General features: G+C 46.3%; 1 long non-coding RNA gene and 1 pseudogene across 2 annotated transcripts in view; both read left to right on the top strand.

Moving 5' to 3' along the window:
- The window catches only part of LOC309551435 (lysozyme C, milk isozyme-like), a 361,460-nt pseudogene that overhangs the window by 166,676 nt on the left and 178,936 nt on the right, over positions 1–15,848 (top strand). The window lies entirely within an intron of this gene.
- Positions 1,073–6,488, top strand: LOC309551519. The gene is made up of 3 exons (XR_014225089.1): positions 1,073–1,198; positions 3,052–3,090; positions 6,321–6,488. It is a non-coding gene; the product is annotated as an uncharacterized lncRNA (long non-coding RNA).

Below are 15,848 nucleotides of genomic sequence, written 5' to 3'. Positions count from 1 at the left end.
AAACATAGGTAGCATAATACAAATTGGCCGAAAATGTTAAAAAATTTACATTTTTACATTTTTTTGGGGGGAATTTCATATAAAAAAAATGTGAAAAATATTGCTATTTTTGCAAAATTTACGCTCTTTTTTTGTTTATAGCGCATGATCAAAAAATCGCACAGGTGATCAAATACCACCAAAAGAAAGCTCTGTTTGTGGGAAAAAAAGGACGCCAAATTTGTTTAGATACAGAGTCGCACGACCATTCAATTGTCCGTTAAAGTCACGCAGTGCCGAATCGCAAAATACCCCCTGGTCAGGAAGGGGGTAAAATCTTCTGGGGCTTAAGTGGTTAAGTGATCACATTCCCTCTGTTATCAGCTGCATAAAAGCTGGGGGGAGGAGCAGCAACAGTACACTGAGCTTTGCAGTGAATGGCTGTGCAGGGGAGGCATGTCAGGACAAGTCTGGTTATTGGACGAGGGTAGGCCAAGTTCCCAGCACAGCTAAAAAACTGACCAAGGTGTGCTATCCTGCTTGGTGTGGTCAGTTTTAATAGGAAATAGAGAGACTGGAATGAACACCAGGGATTTCACATAAAGAAATCCATAGAAAGAGAACAGGATACTTTCTCATACAAGTACGTGGGATAGCAGACGCATTTCAGAAATATGAAATGTTGGGGTAACAAACACTTTAAGTCCAAATGAAATCGGTCATCTTTAATGTGAGCTTACCCTAGAAATGTAACAACAGTACTGAAGTGCAGGCACCTTGTGCTCCCAGATTCTTGTGTGAGTCTTTAAATCAATCCCTGTTCACTTTATAAGTTTATAGGAAAATTTTCTTTATCGTGTAAAAGTTTGTGTATGTCTTTTAGGCAAAAACTGCAGAAATTAATTCATTACTCTTAATTGGTCACCTGTAAAGTCTATTTTAAAAATCTCCGGAGTGTCTGGCTGATTAATATTACATCACTTTGTGTCGCTCCATTCATTTTTGTATATAATTATTATATAATATTATATTTTTCAGAAACGATACCCCATCTCAACTTGGAGAGACTGCATTTAAAGAAAAAGATGCTTGGGATGAGGATGATGACGGTGAATATGCATGTGTTGCTGAGTGCTATAGGGGAAATACAGCCTTGGACCAACAACTTAAAGAAGAGCTGCAGAGGAAAAAAACAAATCCCACATACCCTGAAATGCTGGTGATTCATTTTAGAGCCTTTATAACCTTCATAAAATATATGCATTAAATGAAATGACTATCATTATTCACAACTGGACAAGGAATTGTGTACTTGTTTGTAAACTAGATATTTGACATTTATGAAAAAGTGCAGCCTAATGCTCTGTCTGTGGATTGAAAGCCAGAAAACCCAGTGATATTACTGGACAATATGCAGTGCATCATCCACAGCTCTCCTGTGTCCTCCTTGCTCCTCCCCGTCTGTCAGCTCTGTTCTCTCCATGATCCTCCCTTCCTGCTGCTCTCATATCTATACTATGATCATGCCATCCCCTCTGCTATATAATACTATATGTGCCTGTGAGATATATAAAAAAATGGCGACTATACCTTTTCTGAGAACACCTCCTGGCACTTACGTGACTCCTCAGTTCTCTCCTCTCTCCTCTACCTCCTCCCCAGCTGTAAGCCGGGAAGAGGGGAGAGCCGAGGAATCACGTGAGCGCCGGGAGATGCTCTGAGATGAGGCATGATCATAGTATAGTGGATTAACAACTTTTTTAACTGCTATCCAGGACTTGGCTCTGTTGGAGAGGTTTTATCTCATTTACTCTCCCAGTAACTTGACAGGCAGTGAGAGAGAATCTGCAACAGACGGCAAGAAATAGCTGATAGGGACTCTATATTCTACTAGAAATCTAAAAGCTTCAATAGCTGCACAAACAGAAATACAAATGTTTTCCTATCTTCTGTTCTGTCCAGGTATATTTATTTAACCACTTTCCACTTAACCACTTTCCACCCAAGGCACTTGTGACTCTTCTCTCCTACATGTAAAAATCATACATTTCTCTTTCGTTCCTTGATGGACACAGCTCCTGGTCTTCTTAACCATTGGGTTATACTGCCCCCTACAGGAGTAGAACACCAGGCAAAAAAAAGGTCTGGCTATGCCTATGGGCAGTCCCAGGGGGTATACTCCCTCTCTCTGCTATAGGTACTTCGTTTTTTTTCTTTTTTTTCTGCCTAGTCCGGGGTAAAGACCTAGTTCCTTGCTGGGATCTCTGGTCCTGGCAATTTTTAGATTTTTTTTTTTTTCTTCTTCTTTTTTCCCTGTGAGATCTACAATCAACTGCCGGACTGGGCGATGGGCTGGATAATCTTTAAATCACTTTAAAGTGAACTTTTGAAAAAAAAAAAAAAAAGCTGCGTTTAAAGTGATTGTAAAGTTGTTTTATTTATTTATTTTTCTATTAAATTGCAAAAAAAAAAGTGCAGTTTATTTTGCACAGGGTAGCCCAGATCCTCCTCTTCTCGGGTCCCTGGCTGGAGCTCCTGGCCCTTCCCTCCTGTTGAGTGCCCCCACAGCAAGCAGCTTGCTATAGAGGCACATGAACCGAGCCGCTGTTCGGCCCTGCTCCCTCTCTCTCCTGATTAGTTAACTGAGTTTGACAGCAGTGGGAGCCAATGGCGCCGCTGCTGTCTCAGCCAATCAGGAGAGAGAGCGAGTTTGGAGGGCTGGATAGATACATTGCTGGATGCTCAGGCAAGTATTAGGGGGTGCTGGGGAGGCTGCTGCACACAGGTTTTTTTTTTTCATCTTAATGTATAGAATGCATTAAGATAAACATTCTGACTTTACAACCTCTTTAAAGTGCATTTCTCCTCCCCCATTTTTTTTTTTTTTTTATAATTCAGTGATTTGAGGGTGCTGGTGTAAAAAGTTGACCATCCATTTTAGTACTTTTCCAAAGTCCTAATGTGCTATGAAATATACTAGCTTGCTGGATCATTGTGTATTTGTTCATAACTTATATTTATACCTTGTACTTGTACTTTCTTTAGTGATTTTGTTTTGTTTTGTTTTTCTAGCGGTTCCGTGAAAAGTTACCTTCATACACTATGAGAGAGGTGAGCAAATATGATCAAATATATTTTTTTGTCTGTATTGTGGCTAATGGAAATATTTTAATAAACAAAAATGTGTTTTATAATATTACCAATATTGCCATACAGGGAACAGAATTCTCTTGATAGAGCAGTGTTCAGTGCAACCTGTCAGACCACAAGAGTGTCAGGTCACTGCTTTTTGTGAAGGAGCCATGGTTTGATTATTTGATGTTAGCAATTAAAGTGAAACAGACCCATATTTATTACTGTATATAAAACCTGACTGCATTACAGTAATAAATTGTGAGGTTTCTATTGGGCTTTAATTTTTTTAGTAACTAATAAGTGTAAGATAGTAGTCTAAAGTGTCTCTTTAGTGCAGCCTAAAAAAATGCTCTCGGCAGAGCTTATATTATATAGTATCAGTGGGGATTAAAAGAGTTTTGGACTGTACATTGATGAGGTGATGTTAAATTAACTTCAGTGCAGTCAGACTAACATGCTGCCAAGTGTCCCGCCTTAAAGTCACTGTGTTAATACTTTTCAACTTTACCGGCTTAATCGTAGAGATGTTGTGTCATCAGTGTGTGATCTGCCATATTTCTGATACAGGGTATTGAGCAAACACGTGTTTATGAGCAAGTACCTTGCGATGGGACAGTGCAATGGATATGGGGTGCTTGGATTGGTAGTATTATGCTCTCTACTAATTGGTGGCAGTGGTCATGTGGTTGGAATTGCGTACTTCCACCAAGCTCTACAACTCACTATTCATGTGTTAGAACTCAGTCAGGGCACAGCCTTTGCAGGTCTATTGACCCAACTTTGGTTGTGGGTTGTTACTATACCATGACACAATAACACTGCATGTTTTCATGCCTTTAGCTATTAAAGTGAACCTGGTCTAAATGTTTTTGCAGCTGTAGTTCTTCAAGTGACACTGCAAAGAGATATTTCCTTATCGAACATCACAAGGTACTTTTTATTCATGACTACTTTAGGGTATGTTTCTACCTTCAGGTGACTGGACACTGGCCCAAAAAAAAAACAAAAAAAACCAGGAATTCTCATCCTAGGTTTAACCCCTTCCACCCCAGCTAAGCCTTAGTTTTTAGCAAATGACCTTTTAGGTGATGGATGTACCTACAGATGTCTCTCTGAATATTTTACTTGTATGGGATTTTGTACTCTATTTCTGGCTTATTTGAAACACCACTGCTAGGGTAGGGAAAGGCTTCATCCAGATCGGGCACCTAAAGAGTAACTGTACCCGGAGCTCGAATGCAAGAGTGGGAACAGCCTGTAATGTTGCTGGTCGGTGCTGGATCTCATGGTCAAAGATCTCCACAATGTATTTGGAGACCTTGCTAGCAGGGCACTTTTACAGGTCCTGCACAATGATCCCCCTGGAGGGGGTTCTAAGTCCCGGAAGTTCTTGAGGGGGCAAGCCCGCCGTCAGAGGTGAAGATTTGGCTTTTTCGCACTGTAGCATAGTGTGCGGAGTGCCTCTGTGGTGAAGCATGTAACAGCTTATTCCCCTGTGTTCCCAGTACAATTTTACATGCAGAACAAATACACCGCAGTAACAGTATTCAAAAGGAACGGACTGGTTTGGTGGCTTCATCGCTGCACATCTCTGCACAACACCATTTAGTCTGTTCCACTGGCATCGTAACGTGTGATCACATCATAGCTCTGGGGTTCAGCTACTCTCAGCCACAGTCCATGTGCAGCTGCAATAGTCCTCAGCATTAGGACACTGCAGATAATATAGGGGGTGACTTGCTGATAAGGTGTCTGACTTGGGTTGACACTTCTCTTAGCTGGCTAGCTGTTCATATAGGGTTTTAAAGACCTAAACCCTCAGCAAGCCATTGCCTTATGCAAGCAGTGAGTTTTGGGTGGGGAGGGGGGCTTGGGGACAATGTGGTGGGGTCCCAAATTTCTCTATCGGGTAGGGAGGACCCTCTACAAATTCTTCCTCTAATAGCTCCCCTAAGGGTCAGATTAGCTCTGAATTCCTTCCCTTATCTGGTAGTTTTACCTCAAGGGCACAATCGCCATCCTTTGTGTCGATGGAGGAATTTTCTGCTGCCGTTTTCTAGTTTCCTGGACTGACTCAAGGGTTCTCACTGGCTTGGAATGCTTGGAGTGAAAGTAGGGGGGTGCTCTCCTTCCCCTCCCCTTTTTTGGGAAAGGAGAGGTGTCAGAGGATCAACCTCAAGAGGAGGAAGGTGTTGAGGAATGGGATAGGTCTCTGTGGATAGGTCCTTCCAGGAGGGATCTCAGAATCTGGTTCTGGCTCTGACACAGAAGACCACAGTGGGGTTCCTCACGGACATGGTGAGCAATAACTTGGAAGTTTCTACTTCCGGAGTCCTCTTCTCCTAAAGTCCAAGTGGATTTGGGTCCAGGCGGCTGTCTAAACAATCTAAATCTTTTTCAAGACACCCTCACTTGCAGTAAAAGATGTTTGCTAATTGAACTCGCCTGAATGGGAGTTTTTTTCACCACGGAAGCAATTTGCTTTACAGTATCTTTTTATGGAGGAGCCATTTTACAAGAAATTGGGGTTCTCCAGCTGTTGAGCTAGTTATTTACTACTTGACTAAGATCCTGACCGTCCTGGATGAGATTCTATTCTTCAAGGATGCTAGAGATAAGAGGATAGAGGTCCTTTTTAAGATGGCCTCCTCTCTGTTGGGATCAGCTTTAAAGTCCTCTTTTGCTGAGGTAGAACGTTTGCCAGGCCCTCAAAGTTTGGGCAAAGCATTGAGTTTTACAGTGGATGCCTTGGGGAAACTGGGGAAAGGCAGCTTTCCTGAATGGGCACCATTTCTGTCCAATGAGAAGGATCATATGGCTTAACGCCTGGAGTTATTTAGGTTTCATCCTTGGCATGGTACAGGTGAAGGAACTGCTTCTGCAGAAGGGCTGTTCTCTTTGATTCCAAGGTAAGTCCCTGATGTTGGAAAGATCAAATGCAGTCTCCAGTTTTGGGCAAAAAAATCCTGCAGGCAGCTTTGTAATGGGATTTTCCCCCAATCTGTTTTGGACGTGTTGTCCTTGTTGCTGTGTTGCACGCCCCTCAAGTTCAGTGCTTTGGGGCATCCTAAGTAGTCATGAATATGAAGTACCCTGTGTCCTGTGATGTACTCAAAGTAAATGATTTTACAGGTAAGCCAACAATTCTAATGTTTTACTTGTCAAGTTGCATGTTAATGTTTATCTAAGCTGTTTTCTATTTTTAGGAGATCGTTAAAATAATAAACACCAATCAGGTGACAGTTATTAGTGGTGAGACTGGGTGTGGAAAAACTACCCAAGTGACGCAGTTTATTCTGGATGACCATATCATGAGAGGCAATGGGTCTATATGCAACATTGTCTGCACTCAACCAAGGAGAATAAGTGCAATATCCGTGAGTTATTATAACTACGTTCTCAACAAATTTCTTTTTTTTTTTTGAGTGGCCGCGTTAAGTTAAACAAATTAGAGGCTTTATGATGGTCGGGTTGTTTTCACGTTGTAGAAAACGTTATTGTAATACTAGGATATGTATGTATGTATGTATGTATGTATGTATGTATGTATGTATTTTTTAGAATAAATCTAAAGCATAGATTTGCTTTATGTTAAGAGATGCGTTTTACCATTGCACAAATACTAAATAGGAACTTGTTATGTTTGGTTATTTTATCAAATACATGTATATTGTTATATTTTTGTACGCATATATGTAATAAATGTTATCTTTTAGATGATTGTTGTACTTATTTCCATCAAGATCAGCACCTATTATTAGCCTCTAAAGTCCCAATTTTTTCGAGAGGTTGAGAGACCCCATTGTTTTGTGGGACTCTCTCATTCCCCTCTTCCTCCTACTCAATATTAATACATCTCGCTTGACAAAACCGCTATTTGCATATTTATGAGTTGAACAGTGTATTTGTTTAGTAAAATTCTTACTTTTAAAACTGCTGCCTGTGCGTTGTCATCTTTAGTAAGGGCATCTGAAGCCGCAGTGTAAGACTTAGTGACCTTCTTCCTGCTTGGTGTTCATTCTGGCTACCCAGAATGCAGCAGGAAATCCCGCACATGGGCAGTACTATGCTTTAGGCATAGTACAGGTTGCTATAGAGACGTCGGCTCTGGAGGAAGTTTCCGCCCTCTAGATCTCTTCCCCTCCTCCCGGAAGACACAAGAGAGAGAGAGAGTCAGATAGAAACACACTGCCAGCTATTATGGTTAGGAAAGCTCTTGTCTGGCTGATGGGGAACTTTAATGTAACGGATGGATGGCAGCACTATGAATGGGGGCAGCATGGTTATTGTGGCAGCAACGCTGTGATGGCACCCTTTGATTTGGGGAGGCATTGTGAAAGTATGGCTGGATCGATGTAACACAGTGATGGGGGCAGGACAGTGATGGGGTCTGCAATATGCATTGATGGATGGATGTCACACTGTTATGGGGTCAGCACTGTTGATGGATGCATGTCACACTGTTATGGGGTCAGCACTGTGATGGGGTAAGCACTGTTGATAGATGGATGTCACACTGTATTGGGGTCAGCACTGTGCATGCATGGATGGATGGATGGATGCATTTCACACTGTGATGGGGTCAGCACTTTGCATGGATGGATGCTTGTCACACTGTGATGGGGTCAGCACTGTTGATGGATGGATGTCACACTGTGATGGGGTCAGCACATGGTATATGTGTGTGTGTGTGTATAATATATTTTTTTTTTTGTAATATAGAGAGAGAGATTTTGAAGATATTAATTATTTGATAGCGTATTAAAAATGATGTAAGGTGAGCTACCATGGCTGTCATTCAAAATCTGTAATTTTTAAAAAGTATATTAAAAGTGTATATTTAAAAAAATTGCAATGAATGTGCCCCCATCAGAGTTGCCCTCTAATTGCACGGACAAAAATGTTACCATCACATTGCCCTAAATAGAATATCACCCACCACATTTCACCAATAATAATGCCCCCATCACAGGTCTGCTTTCACAATACTGCCATCACATTTCCCCCATCACAGTGCTGCTATGTTATTGCCCACCATCACAGTGCGACATACACCCACCCACCCACAGTGATGCCACCAATAGCAGTGCCATCACATCGCTACCCCCTTTACATTGTGTCCCGTGCGGTGAGAGTTCCCCTTTACATTGTGTCCCTGTGCGGTGAGAGTGCCCCTTTACATTGTCTCCCCGTGCGGTGAGAGTGCCCCTTTACATTGTGTCCCTGTGCGGTGAGAGTGCCCCTTTACATTGTCTCCCCGTGCGGTGAGAGTGCCCCTTTACATTGTGTCCCTGTGCGGTGAGAGTGCCCCTTTAATTTGTGTCCCCCGTGCGGTGAGAGTGCCCCTTTACATTGTCTCCCCGTGCGGTGAGAGTGCCTCTTTAATTTGTGTTCCTGTGCGGTGAGAGTGCCCCTTTACATTGTCTCCCCGTGCGGTGAGAGTGCCCCTTTACATTGTCTCCCCATGCAGTGAGAGTGCCCCTTTACATTGTGTCCCTGTGCGGTGAGAGTGCCCCTTTAATTTGTGTCCCCCGTGCGGTGAGAGTGCCCCTTTACATTGTCTCCCCGTGCGGTGAGAGTGCCCCTTTAATTTGTGTCCCTGTGCGGTGAGAGTGCCCCTTTACATTGTCTCCCCGTGCGGTGAGAGTGCCCCTTTACATTGTCTCCCCATGCAGTGAGAGTGCCCCTTTACATTGTCTCCCCGTGCGGTGAGAGTGCCCCTTTAATTTGTGTCCCTGTGCGGTGAGAGTGCCCCTTTACATTGTCTCCCCGTGCGGTGAGAGTGCCCCTTTACATTGTCTCCCCGTGCGGTGAGAGTGCCCCTTTACATTGTCTCCCCGTGCGGTGAGAGTGCCCCTTTACATTGTCTCCCCATGCGGTGAGAGTGCCCCTTTACGTTGTCTCCCCGTGCGGAGAGAGTGCCCCTTTACGTTGTCTCCCCGTGCGGAGAGAGTGCCCCTTTACATTGTCTCCCCGTGCGGTGAGAGTGCCCCTTTACATTGTGCCCCTGTGCGGTGAGAGTGCCCCTTTACATTGTCTCCCCGTGCGGTGAGAGTGCCCCTTTACATTGTGTCCCCGTGCGGTGAGAGTGCGCCTTTAATTTGTCCCCTGTGCGGTGAGAGTGCCCCTTTACATTGTGTCCCCTGTGCAGTGAGTGCCCCTTTACATTGTGTCCCCTGTGCAGTGAGATGTCCCCTTTACATTGAGTCCCCTGTGCAGTGAGATGTCCCCTTTACATTGTGTCCCCTGTGCAGTGAGAGTGCCCCTTTACATTGTCTCCCCGTGCGGTGAGAGTGCCCCTTTACATTGTCTCCCCGTGCGGTGAGAGTGCCCCTTTACATTGTGTCCCCTGTGCGGTGAGTGTGCCCCTTTAATTTGTCCCCTGTGCGGCGAGAGTGCCCCTTTACATTGTGTCCCCTGTGCGGTGAGAGTGCCCCTTTAATTTGTCCCCTGTGCGGTGAGAGTGCCCCTTTACATTGTGTCCCCTGTGCGGTGAGAGTGCCCCTTTACATTGTGTCCCCTGTGCGGTGAGAGTGCCCCTTTACATTGTGTCCCCCGTGCGGTGAGAGTGCCCCTTTACATTGTGTCCCTGTGCGGTGAGAGTGCCCCTTTAATTAGTCCCCTGTGCGGTGAGAGTTTCCCTTTAATTTGTCCCCTGTGCGGTGAGAGTGCCCCTTTACATTGTGTCCCCTGTGCGGTGAGAGTGCCCCTTTACATTGTGTCCCGTGCGGTGAGAGTGCCCCTTTACATTGTGTCCCCCGTGCAGTGAGAGTTCCCCTTTAATTTGTCCCCTGTGCGGTGAGAGTTCCCCCTTTAATTTGTCCCCTGTGCGGTGAGAGTGCCCCTCTACATTGTGTCCCCCGTGCAGTGAGAGTTCCCCTTTAATTTGTCCCCTGTGCGGTGAGAGTTCCCCCTTTAATTTGTCCCCTGTGCGGTGAGAGTGCCCCTTTACATTGTGTCCCCTGTGCGGTGAGAGTGCCCCTTTACATTGTGTCCCCTGTGCGGGGAGAGTGCCCTTTAATTTGTCCCCTGTGCGATGAGAGTGCCCCTTTACATTATGTCCCCTGTGCGGTGAGAGTGCCCCTTTAATTTGTCCCCTGTGCGGTGAGAGTGCCCCTTTAATTTGTCCCCTGTGCGGTGAGAGTGCCCCTTTACATTGTGTCCCCCGTGCGGATTAGAGTGCCCCTTTAATGTCCCCCGAGCTGTGTGACTGCTCTGTAATCAGATAATATTCCTCCATTTCTCAGTATGATAATCACAGAAGAATAAGCCATTCCTTCCCCATAGAATCTAATGCAGAGAGGGAGGCAGAATCTGACATTACATTCTCTCCCCTCTGCTCTCTCACTATCATTGGATAATACATCTGACACACTGCCCCGCCCCACCCCGCCTACGTCCCGCCTCCTCTCAGTGAGTTCTAGGGATGTAATTCTTTCAGTCACTGATAGGAGGCGGACGCAGCACGGACTGAATGTAAAACATCCCTGAGCCCTGGAAATCACACGAGATTTCGTTACTAGGCCTTGCAAATCGCCGAGTGACGTAATCGCTGAAAGCATCAGGACCAGGAAGTGCAGATAAATACAGAAGATTAAAGGTATTTCCTTAAAAAAAAAAAATAGTTTAGATTGGTATTAGCATATTTAAAGGGGATTGCATACAGCTCAACTTGCAAAAATGGGTGGAACTCCACTTTAAATAGTGAACTTCTCCTTTAAGGTTGGGTTCACACTGTGGATTTCCCACCATCCAATTTGCATGTCAGGAGACTGTGACCAGCTCTCAATGGAGCCAGTTCACACAGCTCGGGGGCTTTACAGAAGAGCCCTCTGCATCTTCTGGTCTGTTTCAGGTCCGAATCCAGCTGGAAATTTGTGCCTGAAGTGGAGAACAAGGAAGCATCGGACCCCTGCTGTGAGAACCCAGCCTTACTCTAATTGGGCATTTTTAGTTATTCATTTAGACCTGGGGTCTCAAAACTTTTCAGCACAAGGGTCATGTTGTAGATTTTACAAATATTTGCCGGCCAGAAAAAAAAAATGTATTTATAAATGAAAATGAATGAATACAACAAATAAACTGGATATCTGTACAAGGAAAAGATTTGAAAGTTTACCTTCACATTATAATCCAAATCGGAGTCCCCCTTACACAGATTCTCTGGTCAAAGTCCACCCTTACAAGAAAGTCCCTTGTTTCATTGGTGTCTCCATCATAGTTAGTGTCAGTGTCCTCCTAATGATCCCCCCTTTATATCTTTGTCTCCCTCAGATTCAGCCTTACACTTACCCATCAGAGCCCCCCCCCCATTAGAGCCCATAGACATGCCTGGGCCCCCACCCCCCATCAGAGCCACCACCTAATCTGTGTCCTCATAGCACATATTTGTCCAGCACATTGCTGTTACAGTAATGGCATAGTACAGCTCTTCTGCACCTTCTGGCTCCCGCCTGCTGCTACAAGCAGGTTGAATGCAGAAGGATCCCTAATTTAAACATCTGGCTTTAGCCAGGAGGTGCTGTTGATGTCATTTGGTTGCTAGGACACTGGCCATCCTAGCAACCAATCCACAGCACAACGTAACAGTGCGAAAGGGGGTGGGGGGAGCAGCTTTGTCTGCTGTTCACCAGGACTACTGCTTAGAACAGTAGGGCTTTTGAAAAAAAATTCCGACCTGCAGTGTCTGAGTGAGCTGCGGGCTGGGGAAAACATAGATGTGGGCCACGGTCCGGGGTTTGGAGACCCCCGATTTAGACAGTGATATTAATTTGGATACACAGTTCCAATAGGTTTTTCCAAGTTGTCTTCTGGGACAGCTACACCAGAGAGGCCTCCCCCCTCCTAGACAGGAAACACATGATCCACATTCATATAATAAGAGTTCACCCCTCCCCAGTCCCTCGATTTTAGTTTTCTCTAGCCAGACAGGACCACAACTTTAGATTATTTTCTCATATTGTATTCCAGGGCAGCCGCTGAGACATAGAGCTCTTCCCCCGGGACAGGAAACATGTTAAACTTTAACCTTAAAAGGCGGTCCTTTTGTGCCTAAAGGTATAAGGAAAAAAAGGTGAAAATCCCCAGAAGGGAGGCCTGTGAGGATTTTCACCTTTTTTTCCTTATACCTTTAGGCACACTTTTGTCAAATTTGGCAGGGAGTACCTTCTTCCCAAAGCACGGTGAGGTATGCAAAGGGTTGGGTGACAGGCCTTCTGCTTTCACTATTTTGTATTAGGACAAAGTCCAGACGCAGGGCTCCCTAAATGTGTGCGGCAAAGCTTGTTGGCTCTTCCTGGATCAAACCTTTATGTCGCACTTGCATAGATAGCCTTATGAATGAAGAGTCAGTGATTGCCTGTCACAAGATCTTTTCATCGGTTAAGGATGAGTTAGTATCTACCTTTCAGTCTTTTAAGTCCCTAATTGGTGAAATGCACGTCTCTTCGCTCCTCCAGTCCCAGAGCCTAGGGACAAAGATCCTAGTGAGGATCTTGGGTCCCATGTTTCTTGAAAGGTCTGATTCGGGGTCAGAGGAAGTATTAGCGAGGGAGGTAGGTGAATCCTCCAGGGGGTAAATGTATAAATTGACGCTAGACGACGTAGATGATCTTTTAAAGACAATCTACAATACCCTTGAAATGGAAAATGTACACTCTTCCAAACATGACCTAATGTATCAGGGTATGCACACCAAGAAGCCAAGAGTCTTCCTGGTGCATAGTTCCCCTTTGGACACAATCAATTTTGAGTGGGAGAACCCTGAAAGAAAACAGTTTTTCTCAAGCAGTTTAAAAAGGAAGCAGCTTCCGTCTTCCAAGGATACATCACAGCCTTGGAATAAGGTTCCTAAGCTCTCGAAAACTTCTAAGATTTGATTTTGCAGGGGCCAGTACTTTATCCTCGGGTGCTGTCTCTGAATCTGGCTGTGTGGCTTCTGAAGAGGAGCTCCTAAGATCGCAGGGGTTCTCAGCCTTTGGTTAGCTGCTGTAAACTGGTCACCAGATTCAATTCATGGTTGTCAGACCATACACACGGTCCCCCAGACATTCCATCTATGTTGGATTTCTTTCAGGACTGGGCATATCATGGTCTATCTGTCAACACTCTAAAGCAGGACTTCCCAAAGTGTGAGTCGCCGACAACGGAGCAGCAGATCACAGCAGTGAGGGGAAAAAAAAAAAAAAGTACAATTTAAAAGCCCACTAGGGGCGCCGGACGTATTACTGGCTATGGGGGGGGGGGGGGGGTTCCCGGCTGATGTCGTTGGGGGGCGGTGACTGACGCACGCACCGTCCGTGCGCACATTCCCGCCCCTTTCCCGCCTGTTCCCGCCGCCGTCAGCGAGAGGAGCAGCGCGCCCTGAACTCTGAGTGAGGAGTGACAGGAGTGAGCCAGCAGCGAGCCAGCAGCCACAGGAGTCGAGCCCAGGACAGCAGGTAAGAGATTGAAGCAGCTGCAATAGGTAACAATCCGGGCACAGTAAGCAGCAGTGCTGTGCCATGCCTAAACCTACCGTGCCATGCCCGTACCTACTGTGCCATGCCCGTACCTACTGTGCCATGCCCGTACCTACTGTGCCATGCCCGTACCTACTGTGCCATGCCCGTACCTACTGTGCCATGCCCGTACCTACTGTGCCATGCCCGTACCTACTGTGACATGCCTATACCGACTGTGACATGCCTGTACATACTGTGCCATCCCTTTACCTACTGTGCCACGCCCGTATCTACTGTGCCAGTCCGTACCTACTGTGCCACGTCCGTACCTACTGTGCCATGCCCGTACCTACTGTGCCATACCTATACCTACGGTGCCATGCCTGTACATACTGTGCCATGGCCTGTACCTACTATGCCATGGCCTATACCATCTCCTGTACCATGCCTATACCATCTCCTGTACCATGACCTGTACCATGCCTGTACCATGACCTGTACCATGACCTGACAGGAGTCCAGCCAGCGAGCCACACGAGTCCAGCCAGCGAGCCACACGAGTCCAGCCAGCGAGCCACACGAGTCCAGCCAGCCCACTGCCCAGGACAGCAGGTAAGTGATTGAAGCCACTGCAGTGGGTAGCAATCCGGGCACAGTAAGTAGCAGTGCTGTGCCATGCTTGTACATACTGTGACATGCCTATACCTACTGTGCCATGCCTGTACCTACTGTGCCATGCCTATACCTACTGTGAGGATGATGATGCTGGTATCTCTGCATTGAAAGGGGGAATGTTGGCATCTCTGCATTGAAAGGGGGCATGCTGGCATCTCTGCATTGAAAGGGGGCATGCAGGCATCTCTGCATTGAAAGGGGGCATTCAGGCATCTCTACATTGAAAGGGGGCATTCAGGCATCTCTGCATTGAAAGGGGGCATGCAGGCATCTCTGCATTGAAAGGGGGCATGCAGGCATCTCTGCATTGAAAGGGGGCATGCTGGCATCTCTTCATTGAAAGGGGGCATGCTGGCATCTCTTCATTGAAAGGGGGAATGCAGGCATCTCTGCATTGAAAGGGGGCATGCTGGCATCTCTGCATTGAAAGGGGGCATGCTGGCATCTCTGCATCAAAAGGGGGGCATGCTGGTATCTCTGCATCGAAAGGGGGCATGCTGGTATCTCTGCATTGAAAGGGGGCATGCTGGCATCTCTGCATTGAAAGGGGGCATGCTGGCATCTCTGCATTGAAAGGGGGCATGCTGGCATCTCTGCATTGAAAGGGGGCATGCTGGCATCTCTGCATTGAAAGGGGGCATGCTGGCATCTCTGTATTGAAAGGGGGCATGCTGGCATCTCTGCATTGACAGGGGGCATGCTGGCATCTCTACATCGAAAGGGGGGCATGCTGGTATCTCTGCATTGAAAGGGGGCATGCTGGCATCTCTGCATTGAAAGGGGGGATGCTGGCATCTCTGTATTGAAAGGGGGCATGCTGGCATCTCTGCATTGAAAGGGGGCATGCTGGCATCTTTGCATTGAAAGGGGGCATGCTGGCATCTTTGCATTGAAAGGGGGCATGCTGGCATCTCTGCATTGAAAGGGGGCATGCAGGCATCTCTGCATTGAAAGGGGGCATGCAGGCATCTCTGCATTGAAAGGGGGCATGCTGGCATCTTTGCATTGAAATGGGGCATGCTGGCATCTTTGCATTGAAATGGGGCATGCTGGCATCTCTGCATTGAAAGGGGGCATGCTGGCATCTCTGTATTGAAAGGGGGCATGCTGGCATCTCTGCATCGAAAGGGGGCATGCTGGCATCTCTGCATCGAAAGGGGGCATGCTGGCATCTCTGCATCGAAAGGGGGCATGCTGGCATCTCTGCATCGAAAGGGGGCATGCTGGCATCTCTGCATTGAAAGGGGGCATGCTGGCATCTCTGCATTGAAAGGGGGCACACTGCTCTCTCTGCATTGAAAGGGGGCACGCTATACCTTAATTCTGTAGCGCTTTACAATTCAATTACAAGCAAGTGGGTCCCGAAAAAAATCTGTATTCATAAGTGGGTCTCGGCCCAAAAAAGTTTGGGAAGCCCTGCTCTAAAGGTTCAGGATTTTCCTAGAAACAAGGAAGACCGGGGAACTCAGGACGTAATGTAATCGTGTTCATAAAGCACAGTTTGTTTTTATCTACAGCACGGGTGTCCAACCTTTTTGGTTAAGGTATATAAGTAATAAAACGCCGCTGCGCCCTTCCTGGGCCACCGCACTACCCCCCCCCCCCCCCCGCACTAAT

Source organism: Pelophylax lessonae, assembly GCF_965119305.1.
Source record: "Pelophylax lessonae genome assembly, chromosome: 3".
Lineage (NCBI taxonomy): Eukaryota > Metazoa > Chordata > Amphibia > Anura > Ranidae > Pelophylax > Pelophylax lessonae.
The sequence above is the reverse complement of the archived record's forward strand: the minus strand, read 5'-3'. Positions and strand labels throughout refer to the sequence as shown.